Source organism: Rhinolophus sinicus, chromosome 3, assembly GCF_057876585.1.
Source record: "Rhinolophus sinicus isolate RSI-liver-muscle chromosome 3, RSI-T2T, whole genome shotgun sequence".
In the NCBI taxonomy this organism is placed as follows: domain Eukaryota; kingdom Metazoa; phylum Chordata; class Mammalia; order Chiroptera; family Rhinolophidae; genus Rhinolophus; species Rhinolophus sinicus.
This window is the reverse complement of record NC_142503.1, coordinates 102,814,944-102,842,203: the sequence shown is the minus strand read 5'-3', so window position 1 is coordinate 102,842,203 and position 27,260 is coordinate 102,814,944.

Sequence of the window (27,260 nt, the reverse complement as noted above, 5' to 3'; positions counted from 1 at the left end):
TCCATGCTCGGAGCCCTTCAGCCTGCCTTGCTGCCTCCCCTGCCCCCTGGGTCACACTCTCATCTGTCCACCCTAACATGAGCTTCCTGAGGACGAAGTCCTGTATCTTCCTGCAGACAGCACTTGTGTCCCAGCTGGAAGAACTGCAGTGGTCGAGGAGGCCACTGCAGGGTTTGCTGACAGACTGAGGACAGACTGTGCATGAGCCCGGAGCCAAGTGCAGGAGCAGAAATTAGGAGCCCTGGGATTAGACAGCCTTGCCATGCTCTCCCTGGGTGACCTGACACAAGTCCCTTTACCATCACCCGCCGAGGCTATTTCCTCATCTTTAAAATGGGACCATTAATCCAGATATGTTCAACCATGGGAATGATTTCTAGCAAGGGCCTGAAAAGTGTCAGGAATTCTCTTCAGCCTTGAAATTAGGAATAGGTGGAGGGAGTTGGAGCTGGCACAACAGGTTGAATTTCCCATCCCAGCTGGGCCAGAATGAGGGGAGTTGTGTCAAACAAGAAGCGTATGGGTTAAACCCAATAATCCCACCCAAAAGTGGGCTCCTGGGGCTAGAAGGGGATGGGAGCTTGGTGCCAAGGGGAGAGGGAACATTAGGACGTGCTGTCCATCCATCTGATCAAACAGCTCTGGAGGCAAGAACTGCATGGAACGGCCCCTCAGAGTTCGGCATTTGGAGCCAGCAGGCCAGACAGTGTTCAGACAGGGAAGAACCTAGCCTGTCAATCACTTATACCTTAGTGTGAAACCTGTGACTGGTTTACCCCTCCCCAAGGGGTTTACCCATCAGCCTGAACTCTCCAGACAAATGCACGATTCTGTCCCAGGCATCACAGTGAAAAGAATTGCCATGGAACTCTCAGCTATGAAGTTACCACCTTCAGTGCTCTTTCAGTTTGACTCAGGCATCCCTGGATTCTAGAAATGCTAGCATGGTCTGTCTTGCCAGTCTCCAGGGAGAGCCGTGAATGGTCATGCCAGGGAAGTAGCATGAGGGCTGATGATTAAGTTCACGAACCTTTTGCAACGATGTTGCCAATGTTTTTTGATATCAGAGGGATTATTCATTATGAATTTGTACCAACTGAACAAACAGTTAACCAAGTTGACTATTTGGAAGTGCTGAAAAGGCTGCGTGAAAAAGTTAGACGACCTGAACTTTTCACCAACAATTCATGGCTCTTGCATCACGACAATGCACCAGCTCACACAGCACTGTCTGTGAGGGAGTTTTTAGCCAGTAAACAAATAACTGTGTTGGAACACCCTCCCTACTCACCTGATCTGGCCCCCAATGACTTCTTTCTTTCCCTGAAGATAAAGGAAATATTCAAAGGAAGACATTGATGACATTCAGGACATCAAGGGTAATACGACGACAGCTCTGATGGCCATTCCAGAAAGAGAGTTCCAAAACTGCCTTGAAGGGTGGATTAGCCACTGGCATCTGTGCATAGCTTCCCAAGGGGAGTACTTTGAAGGTGACCGTAGTGATATTCAGCAATGAGGTAGGTAGCACTTTTTCTAGGAGGAGTTCGTGAACTTAATTGTCTGACCTCATATGTCCCCCACCCCCTGGGCGGTTCAAGCCTTGGATCAGTCCCTACTTGGAGAGGAATCAGCCTTCTGAAGAGTGCAGCAATGACATGTAGTGTCCCTCATACTCCTGACAAGCTTGGGTTCCAAGATTCTGTGTGAGAGGCAGGCACATAGGGCCTGTAAAGACCTATTGCCTTTTTCCCAAAGGTGGGTGTCCCACAACCCTCCCTGGGTCCCCGACCCCTTTGTATGACATTACTTTGTAGGGGACACTGACGCTGCAGGTATACCCTCAGAGCCCACTCTCCAGGCACCCCCAAGAAAGGCCCCGAGGGGCCACCCCTCAGATGACAGTTTGGCCAATCTTCTGCCAGCCTGCCCAGCCACAGGCCTGAGAATGAGCTCAGGGGAAAAGGGAACCCCAGCCTGAGCAAGCCTCCTTCCCATGCCCAAGCTCCCTAAACTTCAAGGGGCACATTTTCCTTCCTTTAGAACCAGAAGGGACTGGCAGCTTCTCCACCATTCTGGCATTGTTTGAATGGGAATTCATGCCAGAAAAGGTTGTGGTGCAACGAAGAGAAAAATAGGAAGCAAATAACATTTAGCATTCCTACCCTGTACTCCGGACTGAGGTGGCACTTTGCGAGCATTTGTTCATTCCTTCAGTCATTGATTCATTCACCGATTACTTCAAAAACCACATAGTGAGCATCCGCCACATGTCAGGCCTGGTCCTGCCCGTGAGGAATCTGCAGAATAACAAGTGTTATGAAGTTAATTCATTGCCTCGCGCAAGGTTCTGTGATGAGTATATTAATCTTCCCATTGTATAGACAAGAAAACTGAAGATCAGAGAGGTGAAGCAACAGACCCTACAGCTTGTATGTGGCAAAGCTGGGAACAGAACTTGGTTTTCAGTTCTGCTCCTTCTACCCCTTCCTATTGTATGTCTGCTCTATGTGTAAAATGGGGTGCAGCTCCCTATTTTTAGGGTTGTTAGGAAGATTCGCTACAATGCATGGTAAGCACCATTGTGACGTGGACATTCAGCAAGTGGTCCATGGTGCAGTGGCTCTTGTGGCTTCAAGTCCCATTTTTTCTCACTTCCTTATGTTGTTGTTGGAGACAGGCTGCCACAGAGCTGGGCTTAGCGGGAGCTGAGGAAGGAAGTGGCAGGTAAGGGCCTGGGAACGCCTGCGTCTAGTGGGACACAGATACTTATCAGTCTGTCACCAAGTAATAACTGAGCACCAGTTGTGTATCCACAGGATCTGAGAAGGAGACGCAAGGCCCAGAAAATACAACCCTCACAGAACTCTCAGTATGGTTGGGGAGGCAAAACAGATACACATAGGACAGAGGCCTGGCTATGTGTTCATAGCATAAGTCCTATAGGGACCCAGATGTGGGCAGAGCTCATCAGGAACCGTCCTGGAGAAAAACCTTGAGCTGGGCCCTCAAAGGATCTAGATGGGTGAAGAAGAGGCAGCTGGTAAGAGGATGTTAACAGGCCCAGCCAACTAGGTACAATTTTGAAATAACTAAAGTCCTCAAGAAGTTGCAAAAATAGTACAAAAAGGTACCAAGTACCCTACACCCAGCTTCCCCCAATGGTATGGGGGAATGTGGGCATAACTATAGCAATTTCAAAACTAGGAAGTTGACACTATCATAATACAATTAACTAGACTACAGACCTTACTCAGCTTTTACCAGTTTTTCCATGCAGTCATTTTTTTTATTTTTTTTTTTTATTTATTGGGGTGACAATTGTTAGTAAAGTTACATAGATTTCAGGTGTACAATTCTGTATTACATCATCTATAAAGCCCATTGTGTGTTCATCACCCAGAGTCAGTTCTCCTTCCATCACCATATATTCAATCCCCCTTACCCTCATCTCCCACCCCCCACCCCCCACCCCCCTTACCCTCTGGCAACCACTAAACTATTGTCTGTGTCTATGAGTTTCTGTTTCTCATTTGTTTGTCCATGCAGTCATTTTTTGTATGAGTATACACCAGGGGTGCCAAAAAAATGTACACATTTTAAGAGACGTTATCTATGGATTACTTTTCGAAGTTGAATTGAATTACGGTAGCAACGTGTAGTATGACGTTCGCTCAAAAGACGGCGTTAATCAAATGAATGGTAGTGTCACAATGCAACAGACAAGGCAGTCAAAGAAAATAGTGGAAGCACGGTTGTCGTTCAAGGAGCGCAGCACCATTTTGAAGGGGTGTCTGAAATTCGAGAACATTGTAGAAGTACAACAATGGAGGCATGAGTTTGCAACAGAACCTCCAATACGCCTAACAAGTGCACGCATTTGTGATAAGTTTGAGAAGCGTGGTGCTGTGTGAAGAAATTGAAACGGCATGCGCAGCGATACAAGTGGACACTTTGGTCAACGTTGCTCAAGCAGTAGTTTGCCGTAATCAGAAGTGTGTGCACGCTGATGGTTACCACTTTGAGCCCCTCTTGTAATTGCAGACATCAAACGTGACTTGTATTCATTTTTTGTTATTGGTATATATTGAGTATTACAATTTTAATAGTTTTCCTTTCTTAAAATGTGTATACATTTTTTTGGCGCCCTCTGTATATAGTTCTATAAGTTCATCACATATGTAAATCTGTATTACTACCACTACAATCAAGATATAGAATGGTTCCATTACCAAAGAGCAGCTCCCTCGAGGACACACCTTTAAATCACCCACATTATGCTTTGCCCATAGACACCAAGGATGTGGCAGCCCTGTGCTCTGCTCATCAGACTGGAAAGGTCAGCTTATCCTGTCCTGCTCTGCCCAGTGAAGGCGAGTTGGGGCCTCGGTGTCCAGGGGAAGGTGTCCCGGTGTTGGCTGCAGCCCCTATTTCCCAACCCTCTGTGAAGGGGCTCATGTTGCGATGTTCTTGCAGGAGAAATCGGAAGTCCGCAGACCTGGTCCTCCCAACGTGAGGCTTGGACAAGCACCTGGAGATTCAGCACCACGGACAGATCCAGGGTACCTGGGTTGGCAAATTGGGTTTATAACGGCAGGAGAAAGGTCTGGGTGTCTATGTGGGTCACCTCTTAATCTGGAGGTGAACCAATCCTAGGTAAATGCTGACTCCTTCCCCTCACCCCCAAGGTTGTGGAGCAGGGACGTGAGGAGACATTTCAGGAGTGCAGATCCTGCTTGCCTGGCTGCACTCCATTATTCGAGGCTCATCCTGAGACTTCTGTTCTGAGGACCTCTCCTTGACTTTCGCACCTTGCTGCCTCCTTTCTCTGAATTCAAGAGCTGGCAGAACCACCCAAGCCGGCTGGAAGCACACTGTGTGCCGCTCCCGCACATGAAGCTGCATCCCCAGCCAGAACGGATGCTTTGAGACAGGACCAACGCGTCCTTCACTTGTCCCTTGCATTCTCTCCCTATTGTCCTCCCGCCCAGTGCAGCTCCACACAGGACTAGGCACCCAGGGTTTTTCTGGAGGACATGTTATCCAGGGCTGATTCAGCTTTGACTTTCCTTCCAGGATCCCATCCTGGACACCTTTTCTGTGTGGCATTGTTGGCCCAGACAGCAGAGGGGGCACATTCAAACTTCCAGTTGCCTTTTGGAACTCCTCAGCCCAGCCTCCTTCCCTTTCTCCCACCATCTGTAAGACGATTGCCCCTAGGAAATCCTCAGCCATGGGCTTACTATGCCTGGATGTCTTTGTCTGTCCTGGAGTTGGCCTTCCCCAGCTACCTCTCCCACTGGTATCACTGAGAAGACTTGTCATGGGTGCTGTGCTGTGCCACCCAGAGGGCCCCTGCAGGACTTTTTCTCCCAGCTTTGGGAGGTGTTGTCTGACAGTTCTCATCTGTCCGCTCTCCCTGAGAATTGCCTCAGCTGAGGAAAGCATCCTTGACCAAGGTCACAACCGCTTCCCTAGGCGATCCATACCCAGCGACTGGTCAGTGACAGGGTGTAAAGGCCCAGCTCCCTCACCCCAACTCGAGACAACTCTGAAGGGTCATCCCAGCTCCAGAACCCCTGTGGAACCAGCTGAAGCTTCGCTGAGACTGTACCGCAGCCCCGCTCCTCCTTCTGCCCAGTCCTGCTCCCTTCCCTCCCCAACAACCATTAGTCTTAAGACCACTCCCCAAGAAATTTTCTGCATGCTAATCATCTCAGAGTCTGCTTCCAGAAAAACTTGACCTGTGATAGCTCTAAAGTCTTGGCCCAATTGTATTGGGCTTCCTGCTGACACACTTGCCCACCATCTGACCGCTCGAGCCCTGGCCTACCGAGGCGGAGTAGAGCTGCCCTGCAGATCACGGTTCCCGAAGTCTCCTAAAAGACTGCCCACCCTACTTTCTGTGATAGTTCTTAGCTTTGCTTCTAGAAGCAGGCCTTCCCTGATGTTCCCTGGGTCAGATGGCAAAGTCAGATGGGCTTTGAAGGCAAGTATATCAGGGTTTGGACCCCAGCTCCATCATTAACCAGCTAGGTGACCTTGGGCAAGTTACCTATTCCGTTTAAGCTATTGCTCCCATATCTGGAAGCAGAAATGATAACAAAAATATCCCAGGTCTGTTGTGAGCATTAAATGATGGAACATAAGGAAAAATATTTAGCACAGTGCCTGGCATGTACATATGTGCTCAACAAATATTAATTCCCTTCCCTTCTTCTTTTGGGTCTAGTGGTACTTTCCAACTAATTACCAATTAATATTTTAAATTAACCCGGTATTGCACATTGCAAGGACAGATGTGGTGTAAGTCTATAGAAATAGTTTTGAATGTTCCATATGATGTAGCAGGGAGGTGAGGTGGTGGTCATTCAACTCCATCCTCCCTATATGCTAGTATTGCTTTTCACGCTGTTGGAAAACTCTTGCCATCTAACGAAATTCCTCCTGGCATAAGGAATAGCAGGTGTTTTCATTGTATCCTAAGGGACTGGGCATGGGGCCCAGCTAGACCTTCTTTTCCACCTGGCTGGAGCAGAGTCTGTGTTCCCTTAAGACACAGAACCAGCCCTTCTTAAGCAGTAGGGGAATGGGTTGGAAAGTTATTTTATTACCACTGCTTGGGCCACACAACTGGGTGTCGGCATCTGGAAGAGATGACATGGGCAGACAAATCCTCCTGCACAACTACCATCTTGGATTCCCCAAATGCCATCATCGTCCACTCCCCTCCACCATCTCCCTGCTCCTTCCACCCCATCTCCAGGGGAGAGGAGAGAACCTGACCTCTCCAGAACTGGCACCACCTCCTAAGAGCAGCACCCGTGGGCTGGGCCGGATGTGCAGGGCGTGTGGGGAGCCTGGGGCAGGAAGCCACACGCCCAGTACACATTCCAGCTCCAGCTGGGCCTTTTCTGACAACCTTGGCCCAGCACGTGCTGTCCTCAGTGACATCCGAGCTGGGCTCAGAGAATGCTGAATTCAGCCCCAATTAAGGGGCCATCTCAGGGCAGGCTGCTGACACCCACAGCAGAAGCAGCAGCTATTTGGGGACTTGGTGAAGACGCTGTCTTCTCTCTTTCCTTCCCCATCTCTGCTCTGTTTTATTTTTTTCCTCTTTCTCCCTTCTCCATTTTCGTTATCTCTAGGTTTTTCTCCCTGAGTAATGCATGTCTTTTCATCTCTCCGTAACCTTGTCTCTGTGACTATATCTCACTCTAGATCTCTCTTAGCAAACCAATTTGACAAACACACTACTGCCATTGGGCCAGGCCCTGGCTGTGCTGTGGGGCAGAAGCCAAGTGCAGGCCCCTGCCTCCAGGAGCCCCGGGTTTCTGCCTTTCTCTGGTTCTCCCTGCCCCTCTGCATCCTGCCCAGCACTGCGCCCCCTGCCCTCCAAGGAGAGGGTCTCATTCCAGGCACCCTCTGACCCACATGCAGTTTCTATGCCCCCAGGTTACCAGTCCTGCCTTTAGAGATTGGGGACTTCTCCCTTCTTCCCTGAAGCTTCCAGTTCCAGCAGCAAAAGGACTGGCATTTTCCAGATGGGTCTGTGGCAGCAAAGGCTCCAGAAGCCATGCTGACCCACCATCCTGGGCCCAGGGAGACCTTGCCCAGGGCCTGCAGTGTAGGCCAGTTCGGTCTCCCTAGGTCAGGCCAGTAGGACATGCCCCTTATCAATCAACAGAGTCAGGATTCATGGACCAAAGTCTCTTCTCCAGAGGAGAGGGTCTCATGAAGGGTCCATGGCCAGTGCCCTGCTGGGATCATGAAGTTTCTTATCCCCATCTTCTCAGCCTTCCGAGTCCTTATGCCCTGCTCAGCCCAGCTCACTTCTCTCCTTTCTGATCACCCAGCTCACACCGTCATCTCCTGCCCCAGCTCCCGGGGCGCTGAGCTCTCCCCGCCCCATCCCTAACCCCCGCACCCATTTGCTGGGTTTAACCTGACCTGTGTTCTTTGACACAAGGTGTGGAATAGGGGTGCTTAATAGGACCTGCCTGTGGACCCTCCGAGGGCCTTCCCCTCTCGAACCTCCCCTTGAGGATCTTCTCCTCTGGGGCTTCCCAGTATACTAGGACTGGGAGGTATGTGGTCATTTCTTTTGTACATTACTGAATTAATAATTTTTTTTAAATGAACACCTACTATGTGCCAAGCACTATTAGACATTTTCAGATGTGCTACCTCATTCGATTCATAGACCAGCCTTTTGAGGTTTGTTGGCCCCATTCTAGAGTTGAAGGACTGAAGCCCAAATGGTTTCCCAAAGTCAAATTATAAGAAACCAGGTCTCCTGATTCTGCAGCCAGGTCTTGTTCTGAACCCCAGCTCCTGTCAGTAAATAAAAGAGAGAAAGAAAAGACTTCTACAGAGCATGGTTATTCCCCAAGGAATTCTGAATTTGAGATCCAGGGGCCTCACTGCCCTCAAGAGCAAGATCGAGGGGCGGCCAGATGGCTCAATTTGTTAGAGCGTGAGCTCTGAGCAACAGGCTTGCCGGTTCAATTCCCGCATGAGATGGTGGGCTGCGTCCCCTGCAACTAAGATTGAAAACGGCGACAGGACTTGAAGCCAAGCTGTGCCCTCCACAACTAGATTGAAGGACAGTGATTTGGAGCTGATGGGCCCTGGAGAAACACACTGTTCCCCAATGTTCCCCAATAAAATGTATTTTTAAAAAAAGAAGAAGAAGAAAAAGAAGAGCGAGATCCAGCTCTTCAGGAAATACAGGCCCGGTCACCAGCACATTGAGCCAGATTCGGGCCTGGCGAGGACCTGGGCTCTTGGCAGAAGGGAGAAGCTCTTACTCTGGGCAGGGTGGGCACAGCTAGTGACAGTTCTCAAAAGAAGCCCAGGGGCAAGAGGATGCCCTGGGCAGGGAGGGCCTGCTCCTTCAGACAATGTCAACCTGAGGCTCAGGGGAGAAGGCACCAAAGGTGGCAGGTGGCAGGTGGGACTGAGACCTCCACTCCTGGTGGGAAACAGGTCGGTGGCAGGGCTGTCTTTGAAGCTCCCCAGGGGAGAGACATGTGGCTTGGGGCCTCCTTAGTGATCAGTCAGTCCCCCTCAGGCCCGGGATGTGAGTGGAGTGTGTGAAGCAGGCTTTGGAACAGGGGGCAGGGGGGTGCGGGTCTCGGAAGGCGCTTTGATGCTTCCTTTCTTTGGTGGATCCCTCTGCTCTTTGTCAGCAGTGCTGTCATGTCAAGATGTGCCAGATGAAGAAGAAGCAGGCGGGGGAGTAAAAGCTGTGCCTGCCCGGCTGTTAGAGAGGAAAGAGCAGCTCTGCCCTGGTGTTGGGGGCTCAGGCTGTGTGGATTCAGGGCCCCGTAGCCTGTCTGCAGCCTGGGCCCAGCCCAGCGGTCCAGAACCCTGACCTCTGGGAACACTGGCTCCCAAGTTGTGCTGGCCCATGTGTCGCTGGCTTCTAACCAGCAGACAGTCTCCCAGCACCAGCCCTGCTCATCCTTAGACCACAGGAGACCCCCATACCCTCAGCTCCAGCCCCTGAACCCAGGACCCAAGACACCTCTGCCTTGGGGGCCACATCTCCCACGTCCCCTGGTCCTGCAGATTTTAGATAATTTCTCTAATCCACTCTGTCTTCTTGGTTCCACCAGCTCTGCCCAGTTCAGACCTCCCTCATCTCCCCCTGGATGCTTGTCACATATGATCTGCCAGCCTTAGTTCTGTCCCTCCCATTCCAGGGCCTGCTTTCTAACTCCCTCATCCTTCACTCAACACCCAAGGAGCGGTGACATGGCCCCTGTCAGCCCCTCTCCCCCCAACCTACCACGCTGGGCTCAGCCCCACGCGGCCTCGGCCCTTCCTCACACACGCTTTCCACTCTCACCACTCGCCCTTTGTGCTGTTCCCCTGCATAGGACAGATTCTCCACGCTGCCTGACACGTGTCCACTCCTGTCCCTCCACTCAGTTTCTAGACTCCACTCAAGCTTCACCTTCAGAAAGGTTTTCCTGGCTGCCAAGCGAGGCCAGCACTCTCTTTGTGCCCTGTGTTCTTTGTGTCCTAGTCCCTGCCATGTTGGGTTGTCACTGCTGGCAGGGGTGTCTCCCGGAGAGGGCGGGGGACGTGTGTGACTCCCCTCTGGGCTCCACAGCCCAGCAGATGGGTGTGATCAGAAGCAGGCAGCCCTCACCACTTCCCACCATCGGGTTGAGGCGCGATAGGCACACACCACACACGCACCACACATACACACAGAAACACTTATATACCCGCTCACACTCACACAGTCACAAACACACAGAACTACCTGAGCCCTCGCAGGACCAGCCTCTGTGGTAAGCTGAGGGCTAAGTCAATGCACTGACTTCCCGTGAGAAGGCAGGATCTGAGCTAGAGGTTGGCTCCGCGCCTATCGAGGGACGTGGTGTGGACCTTTGTGCCAAAGCTGGGTGGAAAATGACTGTGGTGGATCTCCTCGTGGCCCCACCGCTGCACCCTCCCTGTGTCCATGCTGTTTACCTAAACTTTGTGCTCCCCTTCCCCCACCCTGCCCCGCCCCTCAACTCAGGGCCAGCCATGTGACGTGCCTTGGCCAATGGGATGCCAGCAGTCATGCTTCCAGCAGAGGCTTGCAAAGGGCTTTCACATTGGAGCCTGCTTCTGGTGCTCTGCCATCTCCATGAGAACACACCGAGCTAGCCTGCTGGAGGGTGAGAGACTTGTGGAGCAGAGCCAAGCCGTCTTAGCGCCCCCAGCCAAGGCTAGCCAGTAGCAAGCACACCTCCAGAGATAGGAGCCCAACTGAGACCCAGAGAGCCACCCAGCAGAGCCCAGCCTAGAGCTCTTACTCACAGAACAGTGTGTTGAATGCTTATTATTTCACATCACTAAATTTGCGGCACTTTGTTACACAGCATTATTGTGACAATACAGTGACTAAGACCAAAGAGATTGGCCTCTGGAGAGGCAGGAATATTCACAAGGTGCCCACAGTGGGCTGGCAAATAGGGAGTGAAAAGAGTCTGCCTTCCCATCCATTCCTGACACCTGGGGCTTTGTGAGGCCTCACACGAACATCCTGGATCTTTGCACAGCGCGTTCCCTCCTCTGGAATGCCGGTCCTCACATCATCCTCTTTGAATCCTGTGCACCCTTCAAGGTCAGGTCCTACCCTAGAAACCTTCATGGACACACAGCCTTACAGCTACCCTAAACCTTTTGGGAAGGTAAAGGAAGGAAGTAAAATTCCCCCCTCTCCGTCCCTCCCCCACTCCCCACTGTAGTCGGCCTGTAGCTTTCCTGTGGTACTTCCCCTTTCGTAGTTATCAGCCCATGGGGCTGTGGCATCTCCTGCACAGCAAGTAGATATTACCTGGCCACAGGAGGAGCAGGCCTCATGCAGTCCTACATCTCACAGCCTCAGCACAGGGCCTGGTACCCAGACGCATCTGGGGAGTGGGCAATGAAGAGAGATGAGTAAACTTTCCAGCTATGGATTTAGAAACAGTGTGACATGATACATTGTAAAAAAGGAAGATGAAAGAAAGAGAGAGAGAGAGAGAGAGAGAGAGAGGAAAAAAAAGGGAAAGAAAGAATCCAAAGGTCTATTTTCAGTCTTTACCTTCCTCTGCACCTCTTGGCAGAGCCCTGTGCCCCTCTGAGCCTCAGTTTCCCCCGACATATAATGACGGCTTGTGCTGACCGTGTTCCCCACTCCCTGCCAATGCTGAGCATCTGTGGTTTGCCCATGTGTCCAGCCCTCTGGCTCCCAGCTCTGGCCTGTTCCTACCAACACTCCCCCTTGGCACTGATTTCATGTCAGAGCTTCCCGCCTGTCGGCAGCACTGGCCAAGCTCTTAGATAGTGGTTGGCCTGGCTTCCTTTGACTGCCAGTGTCCTCCACGTCCTGAACCTGCCGTGGGATTGTTGAGGCTTTGGTGTTGGGACTCATCTCTCCCGAAAACTCTGCTGGGTAAGGCTGGGTCCCTGCCTGTCTGATAGGGGAGGGCTGGCCTGTCTTCCGGGAATTCTCTCTCTCTCTCTCTCTCTCTCTCTCTCACACACACACACACACACACACACACACACAGAGTCTTCTTCTGGCAGCTTCTGCTGAGCCAGTAGGAAAGAATGCTGACTGGCTCTATTTCCCCCCCTAGAGTCAGGTGAGAAGAGAAAACAAAAGGAAAATGGGCCAGGGAAATATTATCCAGAGAGGAGAAGTCCTTTCCACTCCAGCTTACCGAAAACAAGGATGAGAGATTTCAGAAGGCAGAGAGCCAGCCTGGTACACGCCTAGAGAGCAAAGCTTCCCGGATACAGTGCAGGAAGGGAGGCAGCGGCCTCTGAGCTAGAGCCGGCCGGTATCACGGCTTGCTCCAACCTCACCTCCAGGCTCTGTTTTGGAGGTGGGGAAGCTCCAGAGATGCTCAGATCATGTGCCCCCCCACCCCAGGATACCAGGAAGGAGCATAGGACAGGACTTCATGGGGTGTCTGTGGCCGTGGCTGGGGCTGCAGGGTGGAGGGCTGTCAAGCCTGCACTCACATCTGCCCTGCCTGCCAGGGCCTCCAAATCCCGTCCATCACAGGCCACGAGGGGCTTACTTGATACAGAGTCTTCGGCTTTGATTCTCCGCTCTGTTTCCTTCTTGTCTGCCCCCTCTCCAGCATAGAAGGCTTGAAGGAAGCGCCGAAAGGCTGTGGGTAGACGCTCACTCACTGCTCCATTCCCACCCCACCTGCATGAAAGTCAGAGACAGAGATTGAGAGGCTAGGAGTCAGAACCTGAGGTTCTACTCAGGCATTTGCCTTCGGCACCTTTGGGAAGTCCAGCTCTTCTTTTGGACATCTGAATACCTGACTATCTCTTCTACAGGTAAAATGTAATCAAGCTCTTCTCTCAAATAGCCACAGGGATGGGGAAGACCTTCTGAACCCAAGAGGCTGAAAACACAGAGCTGTCTTCATTCTGTGGCACAGAGCGCTTTGGGCCTCAGTGTGGAGCTTCACGTCCTCCCTTTGCGCCTCTTTGCAGCCTACGCTTCGAGGGACCTGGCTCTGCCCCTCACCCTGATATCCCACTTCATGTTTTCCCAACCAGCCAGCAGTTTCAGAACGCTCTGGGCCCATCCCAGGACAGGGCTGTTAGCATGGGAGGTGAGGGGTTGTGGGCCTTCCCTTCAGAAGCTCCCCACCTGGGGTGTTAACAAGGTGACAGAGCCACCCAGAAAATAGTAAAAGAAAGGCCAGAATAGGACAGACTGTGAGCTTAGACTCTCCAGGAAGGGGGCAGGAGCATGGGCAGCCTGGAGGCAGGACAACAAAACTGAACTCCAGGGGAGCTGCTCATGCCTGTCCCAGGTATAAGGAACACACCCCGTGCATAGAAATGCAGCAGCTGGGGAGCCAATGGCCGCTGCAGGGGGGTTTGAGCCGAGGCAGGATGGCACTGTTGCCCCAGGATTGCCCCTTCTGCTCCTGCCACAGCAGCTTTGGCTCCGAAGGAGGGAGCAGGCTGATGAATGTGTGACCCAGAACACAGCCCTGCGAGTGGCTACCTGCTTTCGCCCAATAGTGGAGGCCAATTACCAGCCCTCAGAAGCTCAAGGCATCCAACTTCCTATCAGGGTTGGAAAGCCTGGAGAATCCGCACTGTCCTCAGACCTCCTGGTCTGCCAGGGCAAGCCCAGCTCACTCACATCCGTGGGCCATCTGAGCCACGGGGTCCGGTAGGAGCATAATGGGGACTGTCACACCCAATCCAGAGATGAGTAAACAGTCTGAGGGAGAAGGGGTCTGACCTAAGTGTAAAGGCCCAGAACTGGGCCCTGGGCCTCCTGCTCCTCAGGTGAGTCAGGAGAGACAAGCTAACCAGACAACCCGGGCCAGTGTAGATAACTGGATTACCGGGGACAAACAACCCATTTCGGAATGGAGCTTACACTGTGGAGATGCAAGGAAACCACCGTGTGTGTAAGGCTGACCCAGGCGAGGCGTGGGGCCTGGTGTAGGCCTCAGGTCCTCCCTCTGAGGGAACTAGCTTCAGCTCCATGTCAGGAGGTAGGGTCTCTTTTATTCCCACTTTGTTGATGAGGAAACTGAGTCTGAGAGAAGTACAGTAATTTGCCAATCTGTCTCCAAACACCTGTATCGTCTACGCTCCCCACGGATTTCAGATTGAAAGAAAGACATCTTTGCAGCAGCAGGAGTGGCCTGCGCGTGACATGGCTCTCTCGGCAGGAGGTAAGCGCCCTGCCAATGAAGCACTTTTGTTCTGTGACAGGGCAAGCTTGTGTACTTAAAAATACTATGTATAGCCATAGTTTTAAAATTAATATTCAATTGAGTAAGGACACACGTTTAAAGACATAGCTTTTCCTAAGGATTAAGTTCCACTTATCAGTCTTATTGTCCCATAAATACAATAAGAACAAGACCTTCACGTTTTCTTCAATTAAAGTTTGATAAGCTCAAGTTGAAAAAACTGAACTCCCTTAAACAATAAGTGCCATTTACAACTTAATTAAATTTGCTGAAACAGTTTCAATGATACTTGAACATGTAATATATTTGATTTTCCTAAGTAACTTAAATGTCTAATTAAACAAAGACTTTGCATCATGTACTTGAAAATTGCTGTAAGCCTAATAAATTAAACGTATAAATATAGTGACTTTCAAGTTCTCTTAAATACTGCAATATTGTTTGCAAAATTAGTCAAATTCTCCCATATCTTTCAACCTCAGATTACATGTCTGCCGGCTTCTGGTTACAGCTAAGAAAGAGTAACCACACTTCACCCTGTCTCTCCCACCGATTACAAATAAAAATCCGGAAACAGACACATACAGTGCTGTCTGAGGACTCTGAAAAATAAATAATTGCAGGTGGATTGGGGAGGAAAATAAACACTCAAAGAATGATCAATATGGCAGTGAGTTTTCTGGGTCTTTTTCTTACCATTGGACTCTAGAGGGCCTGAATCCCAGAACTGTGCAATGAGCACAAACAGAAAAAACTCCAAGAGAAACCGTTTCTCTTTGGCTAGAGGACTGGGGACAGGGTCCCTGCAGCACAGAGTGTGGCGGGGGACGGGGAAGAGAGAATCTCAGTGTTTTCTCTTTTACTCTCTAGGGTTGCTGCATGGAAAGCCCCGACCGTGAAGCTTTACCCTGCAGTATTGGTAGCACAGGACCTGTAACTCAGAGAGAAAACACTTCTCTCTGGCTGCAGGAACTGAGAAAAGGGGGTCCTGGGGGAATGGGGAGAAATTCTGTTAATTTTCTCTCTATTTTCTCACTGCTTCATCCCGAAGGTGGATGCAACAGGGAAATGAGTGATAACACGAGGAGGCTAAAGACCCAGGTTTCTAGCCCAAGGACAGGAAAGGGGCCTCTGGGCACCGGAGTGTAAGGACAATCATGGACCGCTGGAGAGGCCTCCCTAAATCTGTGTAGGAAGCCCTGGACTCACCCCCGGACTGTGCGTGGGTAGAGCTGACCCAAAGCAGAAAGCAAGTTGGCACCTGTGGTCTGAAACAAATAAGGTTGATTGTATAATATTCAAACTGCCCCAAATTACTCCATATACAAAGAACCAGGAAAATCTCAACTTCTCTCTCTCTCTCTCTCTCTCTCTCTCTCTCTCTCTCTCTCTGTATATATACATATAGCAAATGCTGGCCTCAAGATGATCCAGAGGATGGGTTGGTCACACAAAGACATTAAAGCAGTTATTATAATTATAGCCCATGAAGTAAGGCAGACTAATCTTGATGTGAATGGAAATACAGAAATTCTCAGGAAAGAAAGAAAACTATTAAAAACAAATGGAAATTTGGTTTTGCTGGCAATAAAAGATTTAAAAAAGCATAGAGTTTCAGGGACTTATAAGACAATATCAAAAGATCTAACATTCATGTCACTGGAGTCACAGAGAGAGAGGGGAAAAAGCTTGGTGCAGAAAAAAATATTTGAAGAAATCGGCTGAAAACCTTCCAAATTTGGTGAAAAGACATAAATGTATAGGTTCAGGAAGCTCACGAACCACCCCTCAAATAAAAAGGATAAACTCAAAGAAAACCTGAAATACATCTTAATCAAAACCTTGCTGAAAACCAAAGATAAAGAAAAATTTTTTCAAAAACAGCCAGAGGGAAACAACACATTACATATAGGGGAACAGCAATTAAAATGACTGCAGATTTCTCATCAGAAACCATGGAGTCCAGAAGACAGTGGTGCTGAATAAAAGATTGTCAACACAGAATTGTCTATCTAGGGAAAACATACTGGGGGTGCCAAAACAATGTGTACATGTGACCTGTATTCATCTTTTGTTACTGGTATATATTGAGCATTACAATTTTAATACAGTTTTTTCCTTTCTTAAAATGTGTATACATTTCTTTGGCACTCTCTGTATATTTTTAAGGCAAAAGAAAGACATTTTTAGATGAAGAAAAACAAAGAGAATTCATTGCCAGCATGCCAGCTCTAAAATTAATGCTAGAGGAAGTTCTTGAGAAAGAGAAATGATACCAGAAAGAAACAGAACTTTAGGAATAAAAGAAGAGAAACAAAAATGATAATATCTGGGTAAATATAATAGACTATTTTCTCCCTCTGGAGTACTTTCAAATATAAATTTAAAAGCAGAGCCCATCCCTCCTTTTCCGCAGAGGTTATCGTCAGTCTTTTTGGGGTCTCCACGTATTAGGTGAATTGGCAGCTCCAGAGGGAGGCACATGCCTCCTCCATCAGACAGGAGACTGTCTGGAGACAAAGCACGTGACCCCATAAGAATGGGAGTTTCCCAAGGGTTAAGTAGCTTGTGGCTCTGGACAAGTGACTTGACCGCTCCAGGCCTCATTTTCTCATCTGCACAATGGGGATGATATCAGTGCCCACAGACTGGGCCATGACCTTGGCCTGAGCTGCCTGGAGGAAAGGCTGGCAGGGAATTGGAAGCCGTGGCTGCTGTGGGACCCTGGCTGGGATGGGGCGGGTCTTTCTAGTGTGTAGTAAGACTTCAGCATGAGGGGTGGGAGTCCTGCCTCCAGGGAGCTGGGAGGAGGGGCAGGTTAGGGCACATAAAACATCCTCGGCAGAGACTTTGATCAGCAGACATGGCAGGGACTGCGTCTGTTCTCTTTGAAGCAGCCGAGATCAATCCTCCTTCTTATCTCAGCCTTTCTGTGCTGTGGCTGCCGCTGCCGCTGCTAATCTCTGAAGAGACTGGAGTAGAATGCTCACCCAGGCCTGCCCCCCCCCCACTTCCTGTTCACTCCCAGGATGAGGACGATGAGCAGAACCCCCCACTTTCTGGCCTTCCCCTGGCCGGACCCCAGAAAAGGGAGGGGAAGGATAAAAAACGCCCATGCCCCCAAAATATGAGCTTCCACACCTCACTTTCACAAAGGTCCTCCCTCACCTAGACATTTACCTCTTTTCTTCAAAGCCTGTCTTTAAAACATCACTTTTTGCTGAGACTAAAGATACTGGGCCAGGAGGCATTCTGGATTCTATTTACAGGTCAGCCTTTGGTTTGTTGTGTGACCTTAATCAAGTTACTGCCCCTCTTTGGAGCTTAATTTCTCTGACCTATGAATTAGACTTGCTGTAAATGTTTTTCAGGGCTCGATTTAAAGCTCTGTGATGAAGACCAGCCTGTGGCCAGGGTCAGGCTCCATGTGGGTTCAGGTCGTAGCATTGTCTTTCTCAGGTCCTGTCACAGAACTGCCCTCATCACCTGGTATGGCTCCGAGTTCTTGGCCGTATGTCCTTCTACACAATCCCGTTAGTGGAAAGGGCTGCTTTGCCAGAGGAGCAGCGTCCTGAGTGGGTGAGCTGTGCCTGTGAGGGATAGGGAGAATCCTATGACAGCACTGTCCCGGGCTTGTCAAGGATGGCAGAAAGCAGAGAAGCTTGCAGCGTGGCTCCGCCCCCCAAGGCTGGGGGAAGAGCAGAACTGGAGAGAGGAGCAGGGCTGGGGGAGGAATGGCCTGCACCTTCGCCAGGGGCTTGCATGCTTATGACCACATAGGTTAGGGCTTCAGGTTAGGGTCAGGGGCCCATTCTGACCTGGACACAGGTGCAGCCCTTCCCTGGCTGGGAAAGTGAAAGAGTTGCAGTGAAAAGAAGTAAGGTCCTCCACGCATGTCCTGTCCCCTGAGCAGGTCCCAAGGACAGAGCAGAGGCTGCAGGAGCACTGCTCCTCCAAGCAGGACCCGTGAGCTGACCCTACTTCCTTCTGAGAATCCCAGAGATGAGCTCCTGTATTTGATCTCCAGAACAATCCTGGGCCATAGCCAGCACTCTCAGCGTCTCCCAGGGTCTGGAGAACAGAATAGGTCCAGAAGAGGGAAAGAACAGGGAACCAAGTGGCAAAGAAATATTTCTGGTCTCCCTGCTTCTGCCAGGTGCTGACATGTGTCAGGCTGGATCCAGAACTTTCTTTGTGCCGCCAGGACTGCTCCTTACACCCCCCAGGCTCTGGCTCAGTGTGTCCCCTCCTGTCCCTCCAGGTCCCTGTTTCTTCCTACTCTGTCCTATCCTCATGAACTCTGCCCTGAGGAAGCCCCCAGGGGCAGCCCCCACCCCTTGCTGGCCCCCTCAGCTGGGGCTCTCAGAAAGGGAAGTATCTGTGAACTGCTGCCATGACTGACGGGACCCAGAGGGGCCATCCCTGGACCCTGCCCAGGTGTTTGCACCTGTGGGCGTGGACGTGTTAGTGTAGGTACGTAAATAGAAGTGAGGTGCTCTGAATTGATCCTGTGCTGTGTTTAGGGAAACACGTAAGTGTGCATATGCTGTGGTGTGTACTATATGTTATTTATGTGTTTACATGCACATTGGTGGGGCGGTGTATGTTTCTGTGGGTCTGAATCTATTAGAGCGTGAACACTGAAGCACATGGACTTGCATTTTAGGGGTGCTGTGTGCGCCCACATTTGAGGAGTGTCGTGTGTCATTTTGGAACCTTGGTGCTGGAGAATGAGTGACAGGGTGTGAGTCCAACTAGTCATTGACACGTTGCGCGAGGCAGCGTGGGCTGGATGCTGTGAGCTCCTGACTATCTTGGCACTTGGCCTTCTCCTGAAGGAGCCTCCTGCCGGCTCTGGCCTCGCTGCCTCATCTGCATTGGAGGGCAAGCGGGGCCCTGACCAAACAGCGATCTGAGGTCAAGGGTCAGCAGCAGTCTCAGTGATCACAGCTTCCCAGGGGTCCGTGCCACCTGGCCCAGAGGCCACAGCAAGCAAGAGGGGCTGCCTGACGCTGGAGGTCCCAAGAGAGAGTTTGTTGGGGTGGGGGTGGGGCTTCAAGGGTAGCCTGGAGCAGACGATAATAATACAAACAGCCGCGTGGACTGTGCCAGACGCTGTGCTAAGTGCTTTATAGGCGTTATTTAAACTTCACAGCAATACCAGGAAGTAGCTATGTCACCTCATTTTACAGGTAAGGAAACGGAGCCTGGGTCAAATGGCAAGTAAGTTATAAGATTGGGACCTGAACTCAGGTCTCCTACAGATCATCCTGGAAAGAGGCGAGAAGGAGGCTCGTTTCCCCCAAAAGCCACACTTGCCAAACAGATCGCTTTGGCTTGTTGGAGACGAGACATCATTTCACAGAAGGAGCTTTCCCCCCTGGATTTAAGAACCATGACTCCTTGTTGGGCAGAAAAGAGGAGAGTGATGGGGTCCTCCCAGGTACCAGCCTCTGGAGCTGTTGGAGAGAAACCTCTGGAGCTTTGCTGGGGTCGGGGGCTTGGATTTACAGGCCTCAGTCCACACTGCAGTTCCTTGAGCCCAAGCGTGCGAGGGTCCCATGGCTTCCTCTGTGGCTTCTGTGGGACGCCTGTTTTATGGGCGCCTGGGAACAAGGCTGCTGGAAAGCAACTCAGGTGACATGGGCAGAGGTGGCCCTGGACACGCTGGCGGCCCTATGACTGCTCTAGCTGTGCTGGGAGGCTGCTCAGCCCTTCTCTCCCCGACGCAAGTAGCAGAGAAAATGCATTATTTTTTCATTAAAAATTCATTTGGGAACCGATAGCCTTCCGAGATGGAATTAGCCACATGATTCCTCTCCATTAGCAACCCCTGGAGTTTTCTGGAATTTTTTGTCCTTTTCCCTCTCCATTTCACTCTGTCCTTTTTACAAGCTGGATTGTAATGCTTCCCCACTCCCCCTCCCGACCTTCACCACACGTTCCATTTGGGAGCAGAGTAACTATTTTAAAACCTGGAGAGTTATAGCCAACTCCCTCCTCCCTGCTGGGCTGTGGGATCACAGCCCCCTGAGCCAGCTGTAAGGGGCCTGCAGACGGCCTCTTCTCCAGACAGGACACGGGAGGCAGCTCCACGTGACACAGAGGCAGCCTGGCTAGTGGCAAAGCTCAGTAGACCTAGGAGGGTCCTGGCCCCCCACTTATTGGCTGGGTGACCCCAAGCAGGTAACATTGGAGTTCCCTGTTGCAGATTCTGTGATCTTCCGTTTCCCTTCCAGGGTGGTGAAGGTTGGCACTGACATGTGTAAAGGACTTCACCTGAGGCATATAGCAAGTGCCCTATAGAAGGGCATGTCCAGGGACAAGGGGGAGCTTCTGGGGAATGCCAGTAGGCATGGCAGCAGGAAAGACGCAGCCTGGGCTTAGGGAGAGTCAGAGCTACGCACTTGGTGGGGCCCCAGGAGCCTGGGCTGGGGGGTGGGTGTCAGGAGGGACTCTTGGGGACTCGGCCTCAGCTGCCAGGGCTGAATGCCTCTCTTTTGCTGACTATGGTGGCTTCTGCCCACAGTTGCTCTTCTGGATAAGTTCTAGTGTACGTGACAGCTGGATGGAAGGTGACAGAGGTGTCATCTTCAACTGACTGAGGGGAAGTATGGAGCAGCAGGTAAGGGCTCCCCAAGATGACGGAGATGGTCCAAAATACAGCAAATAACCCCGTGGCACTCCGGTTAGCTCAGGGGACCTCAGGCTGGCTAAGCTGGCTATTGCTCTGGGGAATTCTACCTACCTTATCTCAGAAGAAAGCTGCCTTCCCTCCCAGCCCCATGTCTCGGCTCCTCTCACGCTGGTGACACATGATGTGCTGTTGTCTCCAGCATTGTCAGAAGTACCGTGCTCTGTGGGGCTGAGGGCAGAAAACCTGCTGCCGAATCTAAACTTCTCCTGGATTCCCACAATAAGAGCCAAAGAAGAAAGTACAGCTTTAGCACCAAAGATCGTTGGCACCTCGCAATGAAATGAAATCGGAATGCATGGGAATATACCAAGAACCACAGCACCTCAGGCTTAGACAGTCATGGGTAGGAGTCCTTTGAAGGGGGCTAACTGATACCTGTTACAGGGACGCGTCTACCGCGTTTCACAGAGTTGCATCAACATGAAGGGAATTGGAAGGAACTTGGTCTCTAACACCGGCCTCATCCTGCTTCTGTAATGATCCTGGTCCTAGGTTCCTGGAGAGATGCAGAGAAGCAGAAGCTGACTGGCGCATGGAGCTGTGAACTTTTCACTGACGTCACCATTGGCCTCGTGAGGCCGGCAGCATCTTGACTCAAGTCTAGTTCATAGAGATTTTTCTGGACCCATCCTGGGCATTAGTAACGCTGATGGTGATGCTGAGGTTGCTAGTTGCTCTGGTATGATGGGTGCCCTGTCCTCCAGGCCCCTGTCGGGCTCTTCACACACACCACCTCCCTCACCCTTCAGTTCCATGGGGCGTTATCACCCCCCAGGGCACATTCAAGGATGCCAAGACTCAGAAAGGTACGAGATGGAATCAAGCAGATGACACGTGTTACCACCCCAGTTGGGAGGACCCCGCTGCATGGTGGAGAGCAAACAGTACAGCGACGCCTGCCATCAGGGCATTCTCCCAGAATGCCAACCCACTCCGAGGTTTGCAGTGAAGGAGTCGCCCAGAAAGATGACTCATCCAGGCACTGGAGAAAACAATGCTTTACTCACACAAAGAAGAGACAGAGTGGGATCAGCTTCAATAGTGGGCCTTGGTCTCCCACAGCCAGCGGTCTCGTCCTGCAGCTGACCCATGGTGATAACATGCACACACCCCTGCAGGTGACGGACCCCCCTCCCTCCTGCCAGAGCAGACACAGTGTGGGATTGGCTGGGTGTCACATGACACACACACATCAGCAGAACAAAGGAGCACCCATTGAATCTGGAACACGGAAAGACATTCCCGCACAAGGCCCTAAACCACGCACAGGCTCTTGGTAAGGAAGTGCTCCAGGCCCAAGGTCAGCTCTTGTGCAGCCGGGATGGTGGAAAGACTGCATTCACTTCCCAGCAGGTGACACCAAGGTCATATGAGTGGTAGGTGGCAGGGTCAGGATTTTAACCTGGGTTTCTCTGGCACCAAAGCCCACGAGCTTCCTCGCTGCGTGAAATGCGCTTCTGAAGATGAGAGGGCCTCCCCAGGCACCTTCCAAGTCAGCCTGGCTGCCTCCCCACCACAGCCCTGCCAGCCAATGGACAGCCAGGTTCCTCAGAGAAAAGATGGGCTGGGAGGTTTTCTCCCTCCCAGGATGTCTTTAATGCAAATTCTAGGTCTCTCCAACCTTTGCCCACACTCCAATGCCAGGAATGTTTTTAAACCTGGGATTCTTATGCCCTGAAGAATCCCCATGTACAGAAATTGAAAGCAGAAAACTAGGCTCTCATCAGGGAAGGAAAAATGCACAACAGAAAGGTCATACGGGAGAATCTAAAGAATTTGGTCAATGTTGCAAATAAAAGGACATGGCAAGGACCATTCGGCCCTAGAGAAAATGAGATGGACGTGTGTAAACCCCTTGTAAGGATCAGATACAGGAGAAAGGAGGATCAGAAAGCCCTCTTGCTTCAGCGCAGTAGCTGCAATCCTGTTTGAACGCTAAGCCTCCACGTGGCTGCTCTGAGGCTTCTGTAATATGACCTAACTGTGCCGGGTAATTTGGGGCAGGGTTATTATCTGCAATTTGCAGGGAAGGAGCCAGAGGTGAAAGGAAGTTCGGGAGATGATCTATGCCTATCGTGCTCATTTTAGAAGCTCCGTCAGGGTTAGCACTCAGATTTTCCACCTCCCTGCCGATCCTCAGCTTCTTAGGGAAAAACTGCGGTTGATTCTCAGTTGTTGACATGATTAATGTGGGGGAACAAGAGGCATCGATAATCCCAAATGGCGAGTAAGGCCCACGCCACGCCTCCTGCTCTGGACATTTGCTTCTGAAGCTGCCTGCAGACCTTAGAAGGAAGGACCCTGTGTGGGAGGCCGTCCTCGGTTTGCCTCCTCCGGCCTCAATGCCGGCCACCTCCTGCTCCGTGGAGACCTGGGGCAGCAGGTTAAGGGGAAAAGACTATAATGCTTTCCTGGGTTGGGCTGGAGTAGTGCAAGGAGGCGGAGAATACGGTGGTTTGATTTAAAGGGCCTCCTGCAGGGCTGCAAACGAGCAGGACAGTGACAGTAAATGAGACAATGAATTGTGTCCACTGAAGATTTCCATATGGTCTCGGATTAATTATGTTAATAAGAATGTGAAAGCCAGTGGTTGACCATATTCTGATTTCATGGCTGGGGGACCCCTGGCTCAGACAGGGGGAACATCCAAATTTGAGGTCAGAGTCCGGATTCCAACCCTGAGCTCCTGATTCCAATTTGGTCGGTATAATTACTATCATCTCCTAATGACTAAAGAGGCTTTAGAGCCAGATGGCTTTCATGGCTGGGACCTGAGTAGAGATGCAAGCTATGCTTAAGATAGAGAACTGGGGGGTTGGTGCCAACTCCTCAGGTTCATTCAACAAATACTGAGCACCAACCAAGTGCCAGGTGGCGGGCTGGCACTGGGAGGGGAAAGTACAGAAGAATCAGACATTGACTGTGGTCTGAAGGAACTCAGGGTAGGAGGGGAGGTGGGACAAGTATAGAAATCTCTAAGGAAAGTGACATGAAATCTAGGAGCTTCATTTATTTTTTCCATTCAGTTAAATCATGTATTCGGTGGCTCAGGCACTCTCTTAAGTGCTCTGAATATAATGATCAATGAGACTGGTCTCTACCTCCTGAAGCTACCGTTCCCATACTGAAGGGCGCTTTTCAAAATACAGTTCCCCGGGTCCCTGGCCCAGACGTTCTGATTCTGAATGTCTGGAAGTAGCGCCGAAGAAATCTGAAGCTCCAATTCTAGGTGCTCTCCAGATTTGGGTCCTGGTCTTGTGGGGTAACAAGTGAAGGGAGCCAGAGACAGGGAGAAAGGCTTCCTGGCCCACCTCTACCAGGAAGCCCTCCCTAACCAGCCTGACACGGGTCTGCATGTCCTGGCCCCAACCTCTGTTGAACATCCTGTATGTACTGCAGGTTTTCTAGATGACTAGTAGGTTTAGTCCCCTTGGCTCCCGGGTATGTCTTACCTCTGAAGCTGAGTACTCCCATGTTCCAAGGTCATTGTGACGAGGGTTCCAGGGGCCTTGTGACACACAGCTGGCTGGCTCTGCTCAAGAGTGAGAGGTCAGGAGAGGCCCAGTTCCCCTGGGAATCAACTCATCTTCCAAAAGGAAGATCACCTTCCCTGCTAATTAAACATCATTTAGAGCTCCAAGGGACCTCTGGTCAGAGGCTGCTTTGAAGACAACCCGCAGAGACCATGACCACCCTCTCTCCCGAAAACAGCCTCTCTGCCAGGCTGTCGGCCTCCTTCATCCTGGTGAGCGTTCTCCATCAGCTCCAAGTCCCTCTCTCCCCAACCTCTGGTTTGTGTTAGGTCATATCCCCCCCACTGGGTGGGAAGGACTGCAACGGAGCTGGCCTACAAGAGGGAGCAGGTTAGATTGTGCCTTGGTCTCACTGTCAGCACCAACAACAAGTCAGAGAAACACAGGTCCCCTTTCTCTCTTCTCTCGAAGCCAGTGTTACCTTTTCTCTATATGTGACATTCTAACCAAGGAGTTTTAGGTTTGCAAGTTCAGTTTTGAAAATGCTGATTAATTTTCCTTGGTGCTTTTGCCAACAATTTTGGTATGCTGCCACCAGGTGGCAGTAATGTTTCTGTTAGCCGGTGGTTACAAGCCTAGTTAATAAGATAACATTTATTCATTAGAAGTCAGCCTCAGTCATAAAAATTTTCCACACAGTATATTTTTCAAAATCACAATAACTAATTATAATGACCTTCACCAATCTCAAGTCTCATTCATCACAATGATTCAGAAAGATACATAAAGCAGAAATACAAAATGGGCACGTCTCTCCCTGAATTTTAAATGTCGCTGCTTTATTGCAGATTATCACCACGCCTTGATTTGAATTTTCTTTATATCTTTCTTCATTTCTCTGGGCTTAGAGAAGGATAATAATAAAACAACAAACTGTCACACAGCGTTTATTATGCACAATGACTCTTCTAAATGCTTGATTTATAGTCACTTATTCTCATCGTAACCCTGTGAGATGGATGATGCTATTACCTTCCTTTTATAAGTGAGAAAGTTGAGGGACAGAGACTAAGTCACTTCTGAATCAGTGATTCTCAGAGTGTGGTACCCAAACCTGCAGCATCAGCGCCAACTGGGAGCTTGTAAGAAATGCAGATCTTGGGCCCCAGCTCTTCTGAACCAGAAACTCTGGGGACAGAAGCGGCGTTGTGTTTTCACAAATCCTGGAGGTGATTCTGATGTGCAGCTGCCTTTGAGGACCATTCTTTTGATCCCTGTGCTGTACTGATGATACACCCTCCACGCCTGGCTTGTTATCAGTCATCCAGGTAACTATGGCTCTCTTCCCAATTTGAATGTGCCTGCCCTGCTTGGGCCTCCCCTTCCCGAGTGAGAATCACTGACGTGGTGAGCCACTGTTGCTTTGGGGAGTGTGTCTTGTCCCTCAAGGTGAACTGGAGTGGAAAACAGGCTGGGAACCTTAAGCAGAGCCAATGACCCTTCCCAGGCTTTATCGGGGACTCTGTTATTATGAGTCTTCAGAGTAGCATGACATCAAAGCCTTCATAGAAAGTTTTTCTCATCCTCTGGTAGATTTCTTATTTTACTAAAAACATTAGAAATTTTTTAATCCAGTGACGCCGAGAGGGAAGAGGGGATGGGGAGATGTACACCTGCAGCCAAGGCCCCTGGGAGCAGGAAGCTGTTAGGGGGACTGAGCCACATAGGGTTCCCACTGCAGGCCCTTTTCTCCAGGGAGGCATGGCCTCCAGGTTTTCCCCAGGTTACCTGCTTAGGCACACCTCGAAGCTGGAAGATTTCCACAACTGCTCTACCTAGCAATACTCTTCCCAAGAGACTAGGAAAGCAGCTACTGCATTGCTGAAGGGTGGCCAGCACCTCATGGATCACGTAATCCCCCTGCCCTGGGGACCAGGTCACTGTACCCACATGGCTGTGCAGGACGTGCGGAGGTTGGTGGAACAAGGAACAGGGAAACATGAGAGAATGAAGATGATTTCAGAGGCCATTGAGTTGACAATCGCAATTACTATGAAGGACCCTGGATGCAGGTTGTATGATTTCTAGCACAGACAGATAATGTGGATGGACTGGGGGAAAAGAAGGAGGGGGCTTTCATGTGGAAATTTTCACGTTGGGCCCTCTGCATGTCAACACGCTTCTTATGCTTGTCCTTGGCTTGCTGGAAAATGCCTTAGATGTTCTTGTGGGTGGCCTATTTGTTTGCTTTAGTTTGGGGAGATACAAGGAAGTAGCGGGCATAGAGAAATGACGTTTCCTGTAAGGAGAAGGCAGTGAGTTTTTATGAACACATCCAGCCATGGCAAAGTAGGCAGATGGCCCAGTGCTGCAGGTGGAGGTTTAGTAATGCAAATTCTTGGAGCACTCAGCAGATGACTTCTTGTGATGTTTCTAATTATCTCTCTTTATTGTGTTGATGCCGCACCTTTTATTTTGGTGTGTTACGCACATTGCTTTGATTACTTTGCCACACTTTCCCTTTTATTGTGTTTGACCCTTTCTTCATATATTTGTTCATTTTTTTAATCTTTCAGTGGCATTTTAAGGTATATGGTGTACTAACAGCTGTGTAGATGTATATTTTTTATTCAAACTGAAATAATTGCCTCTTACCCTTGCCAGTGGCATGACATTGGGACTCAACACCCTGTCTCTTGAACCAAATAGGTCTGAGTTCAAATCTCAGCCTGGAGACTTGCAGTGTAACTTGAGATGTGCTGATTAATCCTCTCACAGCTTCCATTCCCCGATCTGTAGAACAGTGAAATAATTACACCTACCTCATAGGTGGCTGTAAATATTAAAAAAGTTGGT